Consider the following 18,236-nt stretch of genomic DNA (forward strand, 5'->3'; position numbering starts at 1 on the left):
CTGATTTTCTTTGCTCTGGTTACTTCCTCCAACTCCCAGGGCCCTGCCTCCCGCGGGCACCGGCAGGCCCCAAACACAAGCATGACAGGTGTGACCGCACGTGGCAGAGAAGATGGGGTCCTGGGACCAGGGGCTCGGCCCTACGTGCGCCTGGCCTCTGCCAACTTTCCCGTGATGTCCTTACAGCTTTTGCCTAATGCTCCTCAGGTGACCTCAGCCTCCACTTGCAGAACAGCAGTAACACCTGCCCTGCTGTCTCCAACGCAGCTGTCACGAACGTGAGTGAGGGGCGTCTGCGAAGGGCTCTGCCTTCTCCCTGAAAGGACCAGCGGTCCGCTGTTTTATCTTCAGCTGCACTGAGGAGCGTTCAAGTGGCATTTGCGGAGGGGACGAACACGGAGGGGGGGGGTGGGTAGCACGGTGCTTACTTAACATCAGCCTCAAACCCGCAGGCGCCGCCGAGGAGGCGTGATCGGTGCTCCTTTAGAGTGCGCCCAAGCGGGGAAGCCCAAAGTGACGGATAAAAACCACCAAGTAGGATGTGGAAGAAATGGCATCGACGCACCGGGAGGGAAAGGCGATGACGGGGTCGCGGCGGCAGCAGGTCCGCCACACCCTGGGAGGAAGAGCGAAGACGTCCGAAGAATGGGGTGTGGGGCAAGTTGGTGGCACGCCCCAAAACCACTGCGAATGACACTACGCATCTGAGGAAGATGGGACTGAACCGCCATGTTCACGCCTCCTGCACAAGCTGCCTGGTCACCTACCAAGGACTGAGACCCCAGTGGGGCGTCGGGCCACTTTCCCTTGGACCACACAGGGCTGATCGTCTGTGGCCTGTGATGGGTAGGACCTGGGTTACAGCTGTCACCTGCACTCTAGATGGAAGTGGAAATGACACACGTGTGGTGAGAGGACAAGCCCAGGGGACGCCGTGGAAATAAAGCCAGGCAGCTGTGAAAGGGGATGAAGCCTGGTGAGTCCACTGTGCAGTCTGCAGACAAAAACGCATTTGGACTTACAGATAAATTTCTCAGTCTTTCAGTGCCAGGCTCGTGTCAGGTAACACGCCGCCTCCGTCGGAAGAAGGAAGTGCACTCATCGGAGCGACTGCGCCCACAGACACACCGCCCGAATCAGACGCGTAACAGAAAAAGCCACGCTCCAGCCTGTGCACCTCGGTCACGACCGGGAAAACACATTCGTGCGCAGAGACGTCACTTTTCTCACAGTGCACGGAGGCCGGGAATGAAGAACAGAAGGGGAGGGGCGTGCATTCTCGGAGGGCCCTCGGTCTGCACGCCAGGTGCTCACACCAGTGAGTTTCCAAAAACGCCTGTGTTATCTTACGTATTTACACACATGCCCACGGTCTTCTCATTCCCACCCCCCAGGAAGAGTTGGAGAACCACGGCTTCTACGGCTCAACCGCAGACGTGACGGCCAGGTCCCATCAGGACGGGCTCTCCAAGTCGTGCCTGGGGGGACTAGCCGGATGAAAGAGGGGGTCCGTATGGGTGTGTGAAGGCCCTGGGAGTTCTGCACCTTTGCCACGCCTGTCCCTCTGGGATTCCGGCTCAAACGTGGTGAGTTCGGCCAGACCCGCTGCTCCGAGGAGGCGGCCCCTTGTGATGAAATGCCCACTTCTCTCCTGAAAGCACCTTGTGTCCCTGTCACCTCCAGTTTTCCCCGGCTCTGGTCACCCCTCCTCTGCTTCACCCTGCCAGGGACCCCGATGGGTACGACGGACCCCAGCCCCTTTCTTTACACGGACGACGGTCCTTCTGCTCCCTCTCAGCCCTGGACTCTGCGAGGCCCTTGCAAACGAACCCCCCGCGCTCACAGTGGCTCCCCACCGCCTTGTTGAAGACGTTTACAGAACAGAAGTGGTAGGTAAACGCTGACCGCCAAGCAGAGTTCACTCAAGTACGCGGCTGTGTTTAGAACAGAATTTCAATCGTGAGCGTCTGACTGCTGTCTTTCAGGAAAAACAGCACGTAAGGCAGATGTTTTAGTATCAACAGATATTATTTGCTCCAGTGAAGGCAATAAAACAGCACCTTAAACTTTGTCCTGAGACCTGTGCATTCTAATGGCTGCTCCAAATGTACTTCATCACGACCTGCCTTCACTTCTCATTTCCCCTTTCTGATACAAATGACGATACTTCATACAAGCAATAGGTGGCATCACAGTACACGAATATGCTATTGGGTCTGAAAACCTTATCCAGTCTAACAGCTGCTGTAACTCCCGTCACTGTGCTCCCCCGGCTGCAGTTGTAATAACCCATTTCCAACAGTCCTGCCAAGGTTCCCCTCCTGACGAAGCCTCCACTTCTCTGTTCTTGGTGATCTTCCTTCGTATCTACTATTTGCATGCAAGTTGGTATCCCACCATCCCGGCCTCAGATTTGTAACTTTCTGCCTAGCATTTCCTATACCGCTGTCGGACGGGGGCACGCACGGTGTCCTCTATCCTGTGTGTTCAGTGTGCCAATGTCTCTCTCCCAGGTGGTGTACGGCTCGGTCTACCTCCCTTTAGCGTGGAAACTGTAACCCCAGAGGGGCGTTACTGTCCAGCTGGGGGCTCTGGCAGATTCAAGTGCACTGCTCCTACTCGAACCAACTAGGGCACCAGGCGCTGGCCACCTGGGACCCTCCACTCCCACACTCGGGGGGCTGTAGGGAACTCACTAGGTCTTCACGGCTTCGGAAAATGGGGTCCAAGAGCCCCTGGTCTCACCTCCAACCCTTTCCTTCTGGTCTGGGGGAAACAACTCACGACCCCTTAGTGGCCCCAGAACACACGGCGCCAGCTCCCTGGCCTCCAGCGAGTGTGCCTTCTGCTACCACAGAGCTAAATACGCCGCTTGACCCACAGACGGGCCCTCCAGGATCACTTTCAGATTGGAGCCGAGTTCAGTGATTTGAGCTACATACCGAATATTTAAATTGCTTGAAACATGGCTACGTTACCTATGTTTTTCTGAAGCTTAGTCACAAAACAGAGGAAAGTGATTTCTGCAGCCCGGCCCACACTGTGGTCCGCAGCCCGGCAGGGGACTGATGCAGGGTGTCCCTCCCCCCCACCCCAGGGCTCCAGCCACAGCCCATGACCCAGCCGAGGGCTGCTAACCTCAGCCCTCAGCTCTGCCGTCTTATTTAGAAAATGCACGACGTAACTCCATTTAAAAAACACCATCTGTGGAAGACTCGTCATCAGCGCTGGCCACTATTCAATTAAGTCGTATTAACAGTCTAGACAGAGCGGAAAACGATTCAGCAGGATTAGCAGTGAGACATGGCTCAATACTCGGCTTTCAGTAACAACATTTTGCTCTATCGGTAGAAAATACAGACAAAAATTAAGGCAAAATTCAGTTAATCTGAGTTCACTTTGAATAGGGGAAGGTAATTTCATGGTATAGAAGAAAGATTTAAATTACAGAGCCTTTATTTGTAATTTTAGGAAAATTGATCTATATTTTTACAGAAGGTATATTCATTTGTAATAAATGTATTTGCAACTATCAGAGTGAAATTAATGTTTTTAAATTACCTACAACAATTATACCCAGGTATCAGGCAATCACATCTTTATGTAGAAGAAATATTTACTCTGCAGGGAGGGATGGAGAATGGGAATAACTATCACTCCTTCCAAACTGAGTTGCGCGGCTGGTGCAGGGTGACGCCCTCTGTGTCTGGCAGGATACAGACGAATTTACAGCTCTGTTTGGTAAAAACGGTCATTACTGCAACTAAGCTAGTCTTAAAAATCTAAATCTCAAGTATGTCCATGTAGAAGTAGCTTGTGAGTACGGTCTCTGTATTTGTGGTTAAGAAACACACAGTCCCGAATAGCTCCTGCCGCTACCCAGGCTGTCTGAGCGACAGGCCGGAGCCTCCCTGCCCCTCTGGTGCACAGGGCGCCCGCTGGTGGGGGGCCCGGTGGGAGGCAGCTCGAAGCAGCCCTCCAGGCACCTTGCTGGGCAGCAGGGTCTAAGCTCCTCATTTCCATCCGTTCGGTAGTGGATGGAGCATCTAAACCCACCCTCCTGCTGGTTACAAACGAGACTTCTTTCTCTTCTGCTCTTGAAGACATTTTCCCAGGAAGCAGTCTGGGAGCAGCAAACCCCTCTCCCCTCACTCTTCCTAGAACCTCTCTCGTCTGGAACAAGGTGAGGGTCGGACCTGGGCTCCTTTGGCCTGGCGATGAACGCGTGGGCGGGTCCTGGCTGCAGAGGCGACAGACGCGGCGGTCGTGTCTCTCTCTCTCCTACAGTCCCCAGTGGAGCTTTGCCAGGGGTGGCCACAGACTGGCCTCTGTGTGGGCGCCTCAGGCTGTCTGACCCACCTGGAGTGACTTCTGTCTCTGATCTGGGCCGGGGACAGCTGCACTGATGAGCAGGGACCAGGGAGCCGCTTGGGTGTCATTCTGTTAGTGCTCGCGTGTCCCATTCTGCACACACGGACAGGCATGGCCGTGAAGCTGGCCTGGTTCCTGCAGGACACGCCGCCGCAGGGCTGCCGTGGGCGTTCACGTGACTGACAGCTTCTCCGTTCGGGACTCACTTCTTAGAAGCCTTGTCCTTCCAGACAGATCCAAAGACACAAACGCCCTGTTCCAGGCCTTGCCTCCTGCCAGGGGTGTGGCAGCCACGCTGGCGGGCCGCCCTTCCCCCTTGTTTCAGAGAGGCGTGGGCGCAGGCGGTCTGGTCTCCGGCGTCCGGGCACCTGCGGCCTGGCCCGCCCTGAGGCACTGGGCCAACGAGGGTTTGAACTCTCCTTAATTCAGGATCTAGGCTGTGTCAGCATCCTTAACAAACATCAGTGTTTACTGACTTGGCCATTTCACCAGGTCTCTTTCTCCCTGTGCTGCCCTAATATCCTACATGTTTACATCAAAAAGGAGTATGTCCTCGCATCTTCTGCCCATTTTCTGATCAGATTACACTTAGTTCTTGAGTAGCATGAGTTCCTCACAAATTTTGGGTACCAACCCCTCATCTTGCATCATTGCACACCTGAAACTAATGGGAGACTGTATGCTAACTACGCTTTAGTCAAGTTGTTTTAAATTTTAAAAGAAGGAGCAGACTGTAAAAATGCAACCTAGTTTTTAGAAAGGACCGTCTTCCCTATACAGTTCTCATAACGTGCCAGGCAAGAATCTGTTAGGATTAGTGTAGTAGCTCATGTACGTGACTTCATGTGTCATGAAGAAAGCCTGTGAAACCAAAGTGAAAAGCTATCTTTACTTTTGGGGGGAAAGGTTCATGTACTAATCACGTTGGCCATTGTTAGCCACAGTCCCGGTGCGGTAGTTAGGACGCTGGCGCCCTCCTCGGGCAAACGTCCACCTTTCAACAGTGCAGGCTGACTGCGGGCCTCTCAGCCTTCAGACGCCACTCTGGAGAAGACCTGCGACAGATGCGCTCCGGTATGTGACCTTGTTTCCGGTTTCTTAAATGCTGAGATAAAAGGTTCTACTGTTTGCTTTGATTTAGCCCAGACCCCATGTATGAGGGGCTTATACAGCCTCCAGACAGTTAAAAGGCCCTCGTGGGAAATACAAAAATAGCAGACGGTCTTCTAGTCTGAGTTCCTCCCATTCAGCTGATTGTGACACTTGGAATTTAAGAGGTAAAGTAATTACAGTGGGAAAGGAAGGAAATGTACGCAAAAGACCTGTCTCTTTTTTAAAGACAACAGTACATTTCTGTTGGGTCCATTTACTGGCCACTTTAGGATGCTTGAAATCTCTGTTCCTCTGTATACCCTGGAATCTCTTTAACATTTTGTAAAAATTTTGAAAAATGCCAAATTATTGCCTTGGCTGGTGTGGCTCAGTGCACTGAGTGCAGGCCTGCAAACCAGAGGATCGTGGTTCGATTCCCAGTCAGGGCACATGCCTGGACTGCGGGCCAGGTCCCCAGTAGACGGCGTGTGAGAGGCAACCAATCGATGCTTCTCTCCTGCTCAGCCCCTCTCTCTAAAAAAGAACATCTTTAAAAAAGTTAAATAGAGTTAAAAATGCCAAATTACTGCGATATACATAGACCTGTGCTTTCGTTTGTGCAACAGTGATCCTTAGGGGCAGAGTGGAAAGTCGTATGTGTAGTTGAAAATTCTTACGGTCACAATTACATTCATCTCTTTTTCAGTGCAACATTTACTGTGAGGGTTCAGACACTGATGGTGATCTTTTAACGTTTACCAAAAAGTTACAAGTTTAAAGAGGGCAGGAAGCCCTGGGGTAGCAGGCATTCGGCGCGCCTGCTGGGAGGGGCCACCCCGTGCCCCTCTCATGGACTCGCGGCACCCACAGGGCAGGAGGCTGGCGTCCCCGCGCAGGCTGGCAGGGCTCAAGGCAGGGACGAAGGGCGCGTGTGTGAGCACGTTTCCAGCCCTGGTGTCACAAAGCAAGGACTTTGTGAAAATGAAGGCAGGAAGGCTACTTTATGATTATGCTGAGGGCTATTCTCTGTTAGCAGAATAGAGTCTTCCAGTGCAGAAACTCCCAACAGAAACAAGAAATCTCTAAAAGTACCTCCCTAATTGTTTACATTATCCAGAAGTATTAATATTACAAGAACTATTTCCACAGTGTGCTCCCCACCCTGAAGCATGTAAGCCCACAAGAGACCAGATTTGTTCTGCTTTCTGTTACACACGCCTACTTAGCATAGTGCTGAGGACACAGTGGACTTACTATAAATATTTATTGAATGAATAAATGAGCATCTGCATAAAGCGAGCAGCATAAAGACTAAGAATGACTTTGGTATTCGTGGAAAAACCAACCAAAGAAACACAAGCCCTGAAGGTGGCGCCTGCTCCACACCCCCCCCCAGGCTGCACCTCTGTCAGGCCAGCCCCTCGGGAGCGCAGACACGGCCACGCCCACTCCGCTCCTTCCTACTGTCTCCGAGCCCTCCAATCAGGGTCTCCTACTGACTTGGAGAGAGACCCCTTTCCTAGAACTCAGCATTTCCTTAACGGTTACTGCTGACTGAAGCACACCAGCCCCAGGTTCTCCAGGACGGACTGGACATTGCTTCTAGGCTGCCTGACCGACACAGGGGTGTTCGGAAGCACCGGGGGAGGGGGTGGGGGTGAAACGCCTTCCTCAGTGGCTGGCCCGGTGCATCCCCTCGGTCCCTCTCATCTGTGTAGTCGCCCTTGAGAGCATTACCTTCTGATTCGTGAGAGGCCACACATCCACGGATGGAACTGCGAGAAAGCTTATTGTGTTTCTGATAAACGAGGTGTTTGGTTAAGCTTCTCATTTCGGCACGGCATCGGGGAGAATTCATGACCCTTCCCTGCGGTATCAAGGCGTTTCTCTGACTAGAAGTAAAACGCACTCTCTCTGTGGCCCAGTGGCTTCACTCCTGGGGGAAGCACCCCATTACACTTCCCCACCAGGAGGCAGGGAGCGGAGAGATCGCCTGTGTCAAGAAGACAAGGCAGAGGTTTACTATACCATCAATCAGTGGTAACACACACCCTTGTTTTCTTATCAGGGAAACTGCCCCTCAAATATCTCACAGGGCAGGGGAATTTCTGGGACAGTAACTGTGATTCTAAAAGTCTGCCTACTCCAATAGACCATTAATCATAACATTTATCATGCCTTATGGTTATCCACTTTTCTAAGTTTAAATTCTCCTTAAACTCACTTAAGCCTAAACAGCCAGTAGGACTGATAGGAATTCATAACGGCTCCATGCAGTACTTAGTGGGGCGTTCGGGTCACTGTCCTGCGTGATTTGAACACCATGACTCCAGATTGGAAAAGGAAATTTGCGATGTGCCTGCCGTGATGGCTGGAAAGCACACTGGTTGGAAGTCCATCTCAGGAGCTGGGAGAGACTGAGGTGAGTCCCTTGTTGGGCGTGGCCCTCGAGAGGAAAGGTGTGAGTTTGTGCTCGGTGACCTGTTAAGTCTCTGTCCTCTAGTCCACTGGTCCGAGGGAGCCGGCCCGGCCTGGGTCTGCTTTACCCAAGGGGCACAGGGGCGTGGAGCAGGACAGGCCAATACGGTCCCTGTGGGACAGCTGAGACTTCCACTTTAATTCCTGAACTGCACGCCTACAGATTTCCTTTCCTCCGTTCCATTACTGACTATTTCCTGGGCCTCTTCTCTCTCAGGTTCTATAGTCTTTTAACTAAAAGAATAACATACTCTGAATAGAAGAACATTTTACGTTGCATGGTAAGAAAGTGTTGAAATAGAAAGAATAAACATAGAAATGGACCATGGCCAGAGCACAGAAGAAAACAGAACTCGGCCCCACGAGCTGCCGAAACCTGCTCAGAAAACCAGCGCCGTCCCCACGAGACCCAGCCGCGGTGGCCAGCCTGGGACAGGGCAGATTCATACGGGGTCCGGCAGAGGTAAGGCCTGCGTGAGCGTGGTCAGCAGGGTGATGATCTGGGTGTAATAATCTATAGTTTTACTCTGAACATTTCACCTAAAATGTCATGCAGTGTGCTTGTGATTTTCTAATAAAAGCCCATAATGAGAAGGGGCGTTATTTCTGCCAGACCCTGGAGGAAGGCAGACCGCGGGTTCTATCTATCCACAGTGCAGGAAACCAAACGGTGACGTCACGACGTTCCACTGCACGTGGCAGGGACTTGACGGAGAGTCTGTGTCCCGGCTCTAAGGGCGACCAGGGAAAGCTGACGGGGCCACCAGGAGGCCTCTCCCCGCCTCGGCCGCTGCTGCGGAGCTCCAGGCCCCCCGCCTGCCTCCGGTGTCCGCTGAAGCGAGCGCCCCACAGGCGGCTCTGCAGGGACAGGCCCTGCTGTGCTCCCCTTCGGGTGGTAGTCGCCTGCGTCCACAGGGGAAGCCAGCGGGACAGGGAGAGCACGCAGCTTCAGCTAGACCTCGGTCGAAGCAATTTCTGTTTCCCGGGTCAGTTATTCTTAAGTTCTCAACGGCTGCTATTTAAAGACTTACGCACTAAACCCTCCTTGTGCATCCTTCTGCACACCTGACTCCTAACTTCTCCGAGCACACGCGTGTGGCTCCACCGCAACTTCTCAGGGAGAACGGACGCACGAGGAGCCGCCGCACCTCTGACCGGCACTCGGACGCCGTGGCTCCGCCCACGCGCCGCCTCCCCTGCTCTGGTCACCACGCAAAGGCAAGCGTCTCTTCTGTCCGAGGCTCTGGAGCGCGCTGTCCCCGACCTCCTGACAGCTCCGTCTGCCCATCAGTCACCACGCTCTCCCGTGCCCGCCCCTGTCTTCTCTCCGTGAGCCCTTCCGTCTGCCCCCCCCCCCGCCACCTGAAACTCCCCCACCCGAGAGCCCCAGCGTTGGAATTGCTCACCTGCACTTCCCTCTCTGCTCATTCCACAGCCAGCTGCCAGGAGCGTCCCGCCTGGCACTGCCCTCCAGCCACCAATGACTTGGCTTTCCCCAAATGTGACGTGTACTCCTGGCGCCCACTGTTGTGACGGGCACGCGGTGGAACCGCCTCTCTCTGATGGCTCTGCATTGCTGAGTTACGCACGGGCCGCGTCTTCACCTGAACGAGCCCTTGCAATCCTCACGACTACAGCATGAAGTAGCTTTATTGCTATGACTCCTGTGTTGGAAATTCGAGCTCACAGAAGTCGCATCTCCCCGTGCAAAACCCGTCCTGTTCCACCCGCCCTTCCTCCCCAGGACTTGGCCTGCCTCCTCTGTCTGAAATAATCACCTCGGCGGGTAGGAGAATGCCCTGGAAACCTGGGTGGGCTTGCGGGCACAGGAACACGAGCTCAGGACACGTTGAGTGTTATTTTTCTGCCTCTTAAAACCGCACCTTGCACACGGAATGTACTCAGTTCTGACTAATTAGAGTGCACAGCGAGGTCAAAACTGCACCACAGTCACTGCTGGGGTTGGGGGGGGCAGCGCTGGGGCTTGAAAGGTCGGTGGGGACACTCCTTCTGGGCCTGGGGGCCCCCAGAGACCACCACCTGGCCGCAGTGATTTTAGAAAGGAGTAAGAAAAACCTCTGTTTTTCTTTTCTCCACATTACGTACTCATTTCTAAAAAGGCAAAATTACAGCTGGTGTTATTTGGTAATCACAGGCATTTTCTTTTGAGAAAAGGATTTATGTTGATCTCATTTTGGCAAATACTAGTGTGCAGGTGTGATTTCGGGGGAACACAGTGACGTCCTTTCCCCTCTTACATGCGTGTGTAAGTATCGAAATGCACGAGATTTCACTTTGAAATTCTGCTAGTTCAGGAAAATCAGGCGTAATTACAGAGTTGAACAAAACAGGAGGGGAAATAAGAGCTCGGACAGCTGACGACTGTCCTGCCTTCCCTCCGTGGGAACCAGTTCTGGGGGGATGGGGAGGATGCGGCAGCCACAGGACCTTCCTTCTCATTCGGGGACACGGGCAGGAGTGGGACGTGTACTCGCCCCTCACGCCACTAGACACATGGTGTTACTCTAACGATGTTGCCCTTAAAGAAAACGATGCCAAGAAAAAAAAAGGTGACGGCAGGAAGCTAACAAGCAGTTCGCCGGGTGCCGACATTACACAAAGGGTGGGTTTCTGGCTCAAAAGGCACTACAGACAAAACTTCGGCAAGAAACCTGTAAATTAGATAAACAGGAGCTTATGTTCAAACATGGAGGGAAAAGGAGAAAAGTCACCCAGGTGAACTGCCACAAGCAGGTGACATGGCGCAGGCTGCCGTCTGTCCGGGCGCTGCACCGAGGCCGTGAGGGTGTCCGCCGATTCTCCAGACGGCTGGCCGGGGTCGAGAGAATAGACGGGGAGTGAGAACCTCTCTAACGACGCAGTTCTACACTGACCCTGACAGAATCAATACTCCTGTGTTGTAATCGTAACTCTGAGGATGGCCTCACCGTTGGGAAACACAAATGGGAGGGTTCTCTGTATTTGAGTGAAGACTTGGAAGACGGAAAAATAGCATAGCTAAAGATCCGAAGATCACAAAGCCTACATTGAGCAGTGAAAATGGGCTTTAACGCTGTTGGGAGCAGAGGAAAAAAGGGGTTGATTTCCACCTGGAGAAGAAGACTGAGCCTCAGCTCCTGAGCCCCTACTCGGCCTCCGGATTTTCCATCAGGAAACGGCCCCTCATGCGGTACCAGGGACGAGCTCCAGGGCTGGGGAGGCAGTGGAGTTCAGTTTGCTGGACTCAGCACCAAAAAGCACGTCTCACCATCACGCCCGAGGGATCGTCTTGTTTCTGTGCCTTGTCAGGAACCACAGGGGGCGTGTGGGAGACCGAGTTACACAGACAAGCGAACTCAGAGATGCTGACTACCCTTCCCAAAGGGCTCCCGTGCGCGGCGCTTTGGAAAGGCTCTGAGAGAGGCGAGATTCTGTCCTTGGGACTGTCCCTTCAACTCTGTGTCGATGTCTTGGAATGAAACCTGTAAAGCTAATCTGATCTGTGGACAACAAACTACTGGGAGAGAGAAAGTAACACTATTTACAACGATCCTGAGGAGTTAGTTATGAAGTTTATGGGATGTGAATTGTATCTCACCAAGGCTGTTACATAAAAAATAAAAGCCTGCACCAGAAGACGTTTAACTGCGCAGTGATAAGCCTCGTATTTGAGTTAAAAGCAAACACACCTGCTAGGAGAAGCTTACCTGGCAACAAGAGAGCTGGGGTTGGAGGGCCGCGGGCCCCCCATCAGCCCACGGCCGCCCCTGGAGCCTCGGCTCCCCCTGCCTCCTGGGCACCTGGCTCGACATCTACGCGGGGCTGGTGCAGAACAGCACCGGGTACCTGCACGGCTGCTTGAAAACTACCCAAACAAACACAAGCGAAGCCGGCAACCTAACACAACCTTGAGCAACAGGAACTCGAAAATAGGCTTCTTATCTAGAAAGGAAACTCCTAACCGAAGAGAGACCGGAACAAACCCCAACTTGCTGGCAGTGGTTGTCTGAGCTAGAGGACTATGTCTGAGCTAGTTCCTATTTTTGTCATTTTCCTTGGATCCACTTCTGTGGGGGGGAAAACCGGATCCCTGCCACCAGGGCCACAGAGTCATTTGAATGACACCAAGTGGCATGGGCTGAATATCTGTGACCCCTCAGAATTCACGCGTTGAGATCCTCACCCACATGATGACGTTGGGAGGTTGGGCATGTGGTAAGGTCAGGAGGGTGGAGCCCTCCGGAACGGGGCCAGGGCCCCTGTAACAGAGGCCCAGGGGGGCTCCCCCGCCACTCCTGCCACATGGGGCCACAGCCGGAAGCCCGCAGTCTGCGACAGCAGAAGCAGGCCCTGAGCAGACACAGAACGGTGTTCCCACCTCCACTCTGTGCCAGCCGCTGAGCTGTCTGCGAGCCACTCCCTTGGTGGAGCTCTTCACAACAGCCCCAGGGGGCTGCCACACAGAGTAGATGTGGGGACACCGACCCCCTCAAAGTGTTTTGTACATGCTGCTTCGCGTTGTTTGTATTTTCACATCCTTTGCGCACACGCCTTTCCTCTCCCCTAGCGTCCAGACACCGTGCTGCGGAGACGAGATTTAATCAGCCTTGGACGTGGCCTGAGGGGAACGGCAAGGCTGAGCACCGTCTGCTGCAGACGCTAATATAACTGAGCTGGAAAAAGAACAGAATTTCACCCGCATCCCAATTTAATACACTACGTCTAAGAAAAGGGACTTGCCTCACACTAAAACCCAAGTTTACACTGAGACTTAAACTTGAGGCTGGATGCCGGGTCTGGCTCCTCTGGTCCTCAGTGGTGGGGGGGAAAGAACGTTCTCTCGGAGCACGAGCTTTGCTCTCAGTGCCGCGACTGGCAATTTATCTGATGTCACCCCGTGCCCCTGACGGAGGACGGCCCCCTCTGAGCAGCCAGTCTGTTGCACAGGAGGATTCTGTCACTTCAGTAGATGACAAGGGCCACTAGAGCAGAGGAGAGAAACAGAGGTCACCTGCCACGGTGGGCACTCGCCATGTGCAGTGAGAAAGACAAACTTAGCAGGCGTTGTCAGTTCATCTTCCACAACCTGGCCAGTCCCTGGGCCAGAGCCAGCCTGGGCAGAGCACGGTCCCCAGGGGCTCGGGAATTTCTGCTGGGAAGAGATCGCAGTTCTACCGCAGGTCAGGAAAGAGACCCAAAAGTCAGCCGTTACCACCTCTGGACTTGACTAGCTGGTTTAAAGTGCAGGCTTATCTAAGAGAGCGTTTACAATATCACGGAATAATGCAAAGCCGCAATGAGCCTGACGTCATCTTCCCAACCACGCATGTCCCGTCCCTCTGCCTGTTTTATGAGACCTGCAGCCCCGAGAGCTTCAAGGGGAGAAGGAAAGGTGACTCCAGGGCAAGGCGAGCCCTGCCTTCTCCACCTCAGCAGCACAGCCAGGAGGACCTTTCAGCCAAACACATTCGACTGTGAGTGGCTATGAGCACAAGCTAGTTTACAGGACCTTAAAAATCCAGGTAATGCAACTAAATCAGCTCAGAAAACAGTCTAAGGGGACAACATAGAGAATTCTAATCAGGTTGCATGCACAGGGTACAGTTCATCTCAGCCCTGAGACTCATGCAAAATATTCTTAATTATGCAGTCCTGAGATACAAAATAGTCAGTCTGGTTTGAGATTTGAAAACAAAGCAAAATAAGTTAACACCACTTTGTGGCGGGGGGTGTTTGCAGAAGAGTGTAACTAACCAGTTTGAATATGAATGAATGCATTTAAGAAAGTAAATATATACTGAAATTCTTAAAAATGATTTGTTTATCCAAAGAGTTTAAATGGCCCAGTGTGTACCTTGCTATGCAAATCCTTTCTCTTTCGATAACAGCTCTGCTGAGTAATCACACATTCCAAATTAGGGACACTTTACAGAATCATCCATCACAAGTGCTAGAAGTGACACAGCCCTTTACCCTGTGCAGCCTCCATGAGTAGTTAGTCTAGAGGAGAATACAGCTCTGCCTGCAATTGTGGGTGACGCATGCTCTCTGAACCTGCTTTCCCATCTGAGGGCTGGCACCAGAGTTGGGGGTAAGACGCTGCTCTGTCCCTGTCCAAGCCGTATGCAAGGTCCACAGTATCCTCCCTGCCTCTGGTCGTTCTGCCTTTCCCTAAAACCTAGTGCTCATCGTAAAGCAAACACTATTTACAACATACCACTCTGCTTTTCTGGCAAGAAAGTGTATCCTTGGACGTTCAAACACAGGGCAGAGAGATGGTCTCCCCACTTAGGTCATCTTCCACAACCTATATTCAAATGTCACCAGCAATATTAATGATTCTGCAAAGTGACATTCTTTCCAGAGTCAGGATTGATGGGCCTAGAAAGAACAAGGTCTCAAGAAAGATTTGAATTCTAGACTGTTAAGCAAAGCGGAACCAGTGCATAAGTTTATTTTTATGAGAACTGACTGGATGGAACCAGTATTTTGGGGCTATTGGACGCACAGAACATTCTGAAGGGGGAGCCTGAGCAGCAGACTTCTGCACTGAACCGCCAGTGTGCTGCTGGGCTGCCTCAGTGACAGCTACTGGTCCGGTCAGCAGAACCCAGGAGAACTGTTAAGTTCTTCCAAAAGCACTGAACCATCTACGCCGGTCGATGTGCTCAGCTGCCCACGTGCCTTGAAAATGGCCCGCTAGGCTCACTCTGGGTTAGTTACCAAGGCTTCGAACTCCATCCTCCTGGCTGAGTCGCTCTATTCATTAATTCATTCCTCCAACGCATGCTTTCAAGTACTCACAGCTCTAAGGGGAAGCTGACATTTAAAAAAAAACAAAAACAAATACAAAGGTTTCTGTAACTTGATCATTTTTAGTAGAAAAATTAGGAAATGGAGATGTTAATAAGGCTAAAAGCTACACAGATCAGTTCCTTAGGTTAAAATTTCTGGGGCATTGGTTATTTAAAAACTAGGTTTTGTTTCCCCCCAAAGTTTCACTTAAAAACATGACAAATCTACCTCTATTACCTTAGTATCTACAGCTGAGACTTTTTTGAGTACAAAGCTGTTACAAGTTTGCAAGAATTTCCATCCGGAGCAGAGCGCCCCTAAGCGCCGTGGGCAGCGTGCCAGGGCGGTGCTCGGCCCCCAGCGGCCCTGCAGGCTCTGCGTGCGGTTGCAGCACCTGCCACAGCCTGCAGAAGGACGTGCCAGCTCCAGGTCCCTGACAGACACGAGGGGGACACTGTCACCCAGGTGCCCACAGTCGGCTTTCAGAGGTGCTGTGGAACCATCCGGTTTCAGATCAGCCGAATCTTACCTGAGCCGCAGCTGTACGTGCTACGTGAATGTACGTGCTACGTGAATGACGGGCTTTGCATCCCTGCGCTGTGGGGGCACGAGAAACGGCACCTTGGCGCTGACGGGCACAGCGGCACCAGGTGTTATTAGAGCCCAAGCGTGCAAGCTCTTCTGTGAACACTTTGCCCCCCGCCCGTCCCTCCCACACCGGGCACTGCACGGTGGCAGAGAAAGCTTCCTCCGCGTGAGCTCCATGCAGGTTCACTGCCCCGCCCGGCAATCTCTAAGTCTGGGTCCGACCACCTGCCTTCCCCCTGCCTCTCCAACCAGCAGGATGCATGTTATCTCCCTATGCTTTGGAACCAATTTTCCTACTTTAATGGAGTTTTGTTTTCTCCCATTATCTTTAAGATAATGGTCTCTTCCTCTGAGAAGTCTTTCCACCTTAAGATTCGTAAAGACTTTGGGGGGAAAGAAACGTTAATAACAATAATCTGTTGATATCACTCTCACTTTTGCTTAATCTTAACCAGATCATGTTGTGACAATTCAGGGCATTCCCCTGGGGACTTGTATGTTTTCTTTTGTTATTTTTTTAAATAGCACTTTCGTGCACGCACATTGGAATGCAGGAACGAGAGGTGCAAACCCAGAAACGCACCCCAAGCACTTCTTGGGACGCCCTAACAGCTGTGTTCTTCAACATAAATCACTGCGTGTAGCCGCAAAGCTTCTGTCTCGGAGACGGAGCACTTCCTGCCCTCGTGAGCAATCATCTCAGCGTCTACAGCCCGAGTATCCCAAGGCAGAGGCACCTCGATGCAGAGAGAGAGAGACACGCTCAGACTTTACGACCGTTACTGGCACACCCACAGGCCGCTCTGTGCGTCTTCAGATTTGAGTGTTTTCCCGTCTGTCTGGACGTGGCAGTGGGCTGCTCGGGCAAGACACCCAGGCAGGAGCACGGGAGGAAGCTCGGAGGTGAATGAGGTGGCCGTCCCCCGTCTCACTTTCTCTAAACCCGAGACAAGACTGGATGCGATTCACTTTCTGGAACAGCACTAGGGTAGGAGACCCTCTTTCTTTGGAGCACCCCACTAGAAATTAACTTTAAAATGCGTGCATGAAATGTGCTCCTAAAGACATCATCATTTGGCAAACAGTATGACTAAGTGTCTTTAAACTATTGCAGAAACTTTAAGCCCTGATATTTCTCATTTTCAAAAACATCCGTCCAATCTGCCTTTTAGAGATAATTGAGACATGCTACCAACCAAACGAAGTGTTTCACACATTTTCATAAAAAATCTTGTTCCCTGGACACAGGTGAACCCCAGTGCACTTTTCTAATCAAGGCGTGAGCTGCAGCCTGGTCCCAGGTCCAGGTGACCTGCGAAGCCCACAGGCCCGCTACCGCCCCACGCTGCCGTCCACGGAAGTGCTGTCCACACAGGCCACTCCCAGAAAACCAGTCCTGGCATTACTTCCCGTAAGGCCAAACTGCTGGGCTGCCTTCCTCCAGGATTACAAGAACAGAAACTTCTGGCTTAGAGATGATAAAACAGGTTCATTAAGAATCAATAATTTGCATGTTTACTAAGCTTTGTGCCCTCGTAACCGGTTCCACAACCCGGAAGGGCTGCAGAGAAGAGACCAAGCGTATTCATGGCAGTTGACGCCTGAGCCCGTGTGGCTTTGCCAGCGGTCCCCGGAGGTCTGCAGTCCCGGCTTCCCTGGGAAGACCCTCTGCAGCACGTGGAGGAGCAGCTGCCAAAGACGCCCGCTCCATGCCAAATGGGGAATCGGGGTGGCAAATGGAATTATACTTTCTAATCAGACGGCCTCAGAAGAAAGCCTGTCCTGGATCACCAGGGTGAGCCCAGTGGGACCAGAGGGGCCCCTAAAAGCAGAGGAAGGAGCAGAGGAGCAGGTCCGATGAAGTGAGGTGAGCACGGCCCCTGCCTGGCCCAGCGCCCCCAACCTTACAGGTGGGGGTGGGAGCCACGCAGCCCAGGCATGGGGGCAGCCCACAGGGTCTGGGACTCTTCCCTGGGGCTTCCAAGAAGAAGAACGGGCCAGCTGACTCCTGGCTCTTAGCCCCCTGAAGGCCACTGCAGAGCTGCAGGGCAGTGCATTTGTGTTGCTTTAGGTCACCCAGTTTGTGGGGATTTGTTACAGAAGTCACAGTTCACTAATACACCGTCTCATTAATGGGACAGAATACCATCTAAATCACAGCTCTCTAAAGGCTACATTATGGATAACCGAGAGACAAGAATTTAAAATCAGCATCTTATTTCAATAAAAATATCTTTATAATAAAATAGCAAAGCACACGTAACCAAAGAAAAAACAGGTAACCTGGACTTCATCAAAATTTAAAAATTTTAGGCTATAAAGCACAGCACGAAGCACAAGAACAGACAACCCACAGAAAAAGAAAGTATTTCCAAGTCATATGTCTGGTAAGGGTGTAGTGTCCAGAATATATAAACACTTATAACTCAATATACAGACAATACAGTTTTTAAAAGGGCAGAGCATTGAAAAGCTGTATCTCCAAAGAAGACATACGCTCGGCCAATAAGCGTGTGAAAAGATGCTCAGCCTCACTGGGTGTTAGGAAAATACAGATTAAACCCACGAGATACCAGTGTGCACCCTCTATGATGGCGATTTTTTAAAAAAGGTACACGAAGGTTGGTGAGGATGTGGAAATAAGCGGACCCTTCACCCACCGTGGGTGGGCCTGTGGTAAGGAGCAGCCAACGAGGAGCAGGGTTTGGCTGTCCCCCAGAGAGTCACCCCGTGACCTTGCAGTGACACTCAGATGTCTGCCCAGGAGGACAGAAGACACGCGTGTGCACATGAAAACTTGTACATGGAAGTTCACAGCAACAGCACTCATCATAGGCAGAAAGTAAAGACTTCCAGGAGCTGATAAATGAATCAGAAGACGTGATGTAGCCAGTGAAATATTATTCAGCCAC

At 52.1% G+C, this 18,236-nt stretch overlaps 1 protein-coding gene across 2 annotated transcripts in view; it reads right to left on the bottom strand.

Annotated features, from left to right (window-relative positions):
* The window catches only part of TPK1 (thiamin pyrophosphokinase 1), a 264,873-nt gene that overhangs the window by 22,759 nt on the left and 223,878 nt on the right, over positions 1-18,236 (bottom strand). The window lies entirely within an intron of this gene.

Source organism: Artibeus jamaicensis, unplaced genomic scaffold (genome assembly GCF_021234435.1).
Source record: "Artibeus jamaicensis isolate MK-2021 breed Jamaican fruit bat unplaced genomic scaffold, CSHL_Jam_final contig_1044, whole genome shotgun sequence".
NCBI lineage: Eukaryota > Metazoa > Chordata > Mammalia > Chiroptera > Phyllostomidae > Artibeus > Artibeus jamaicensis.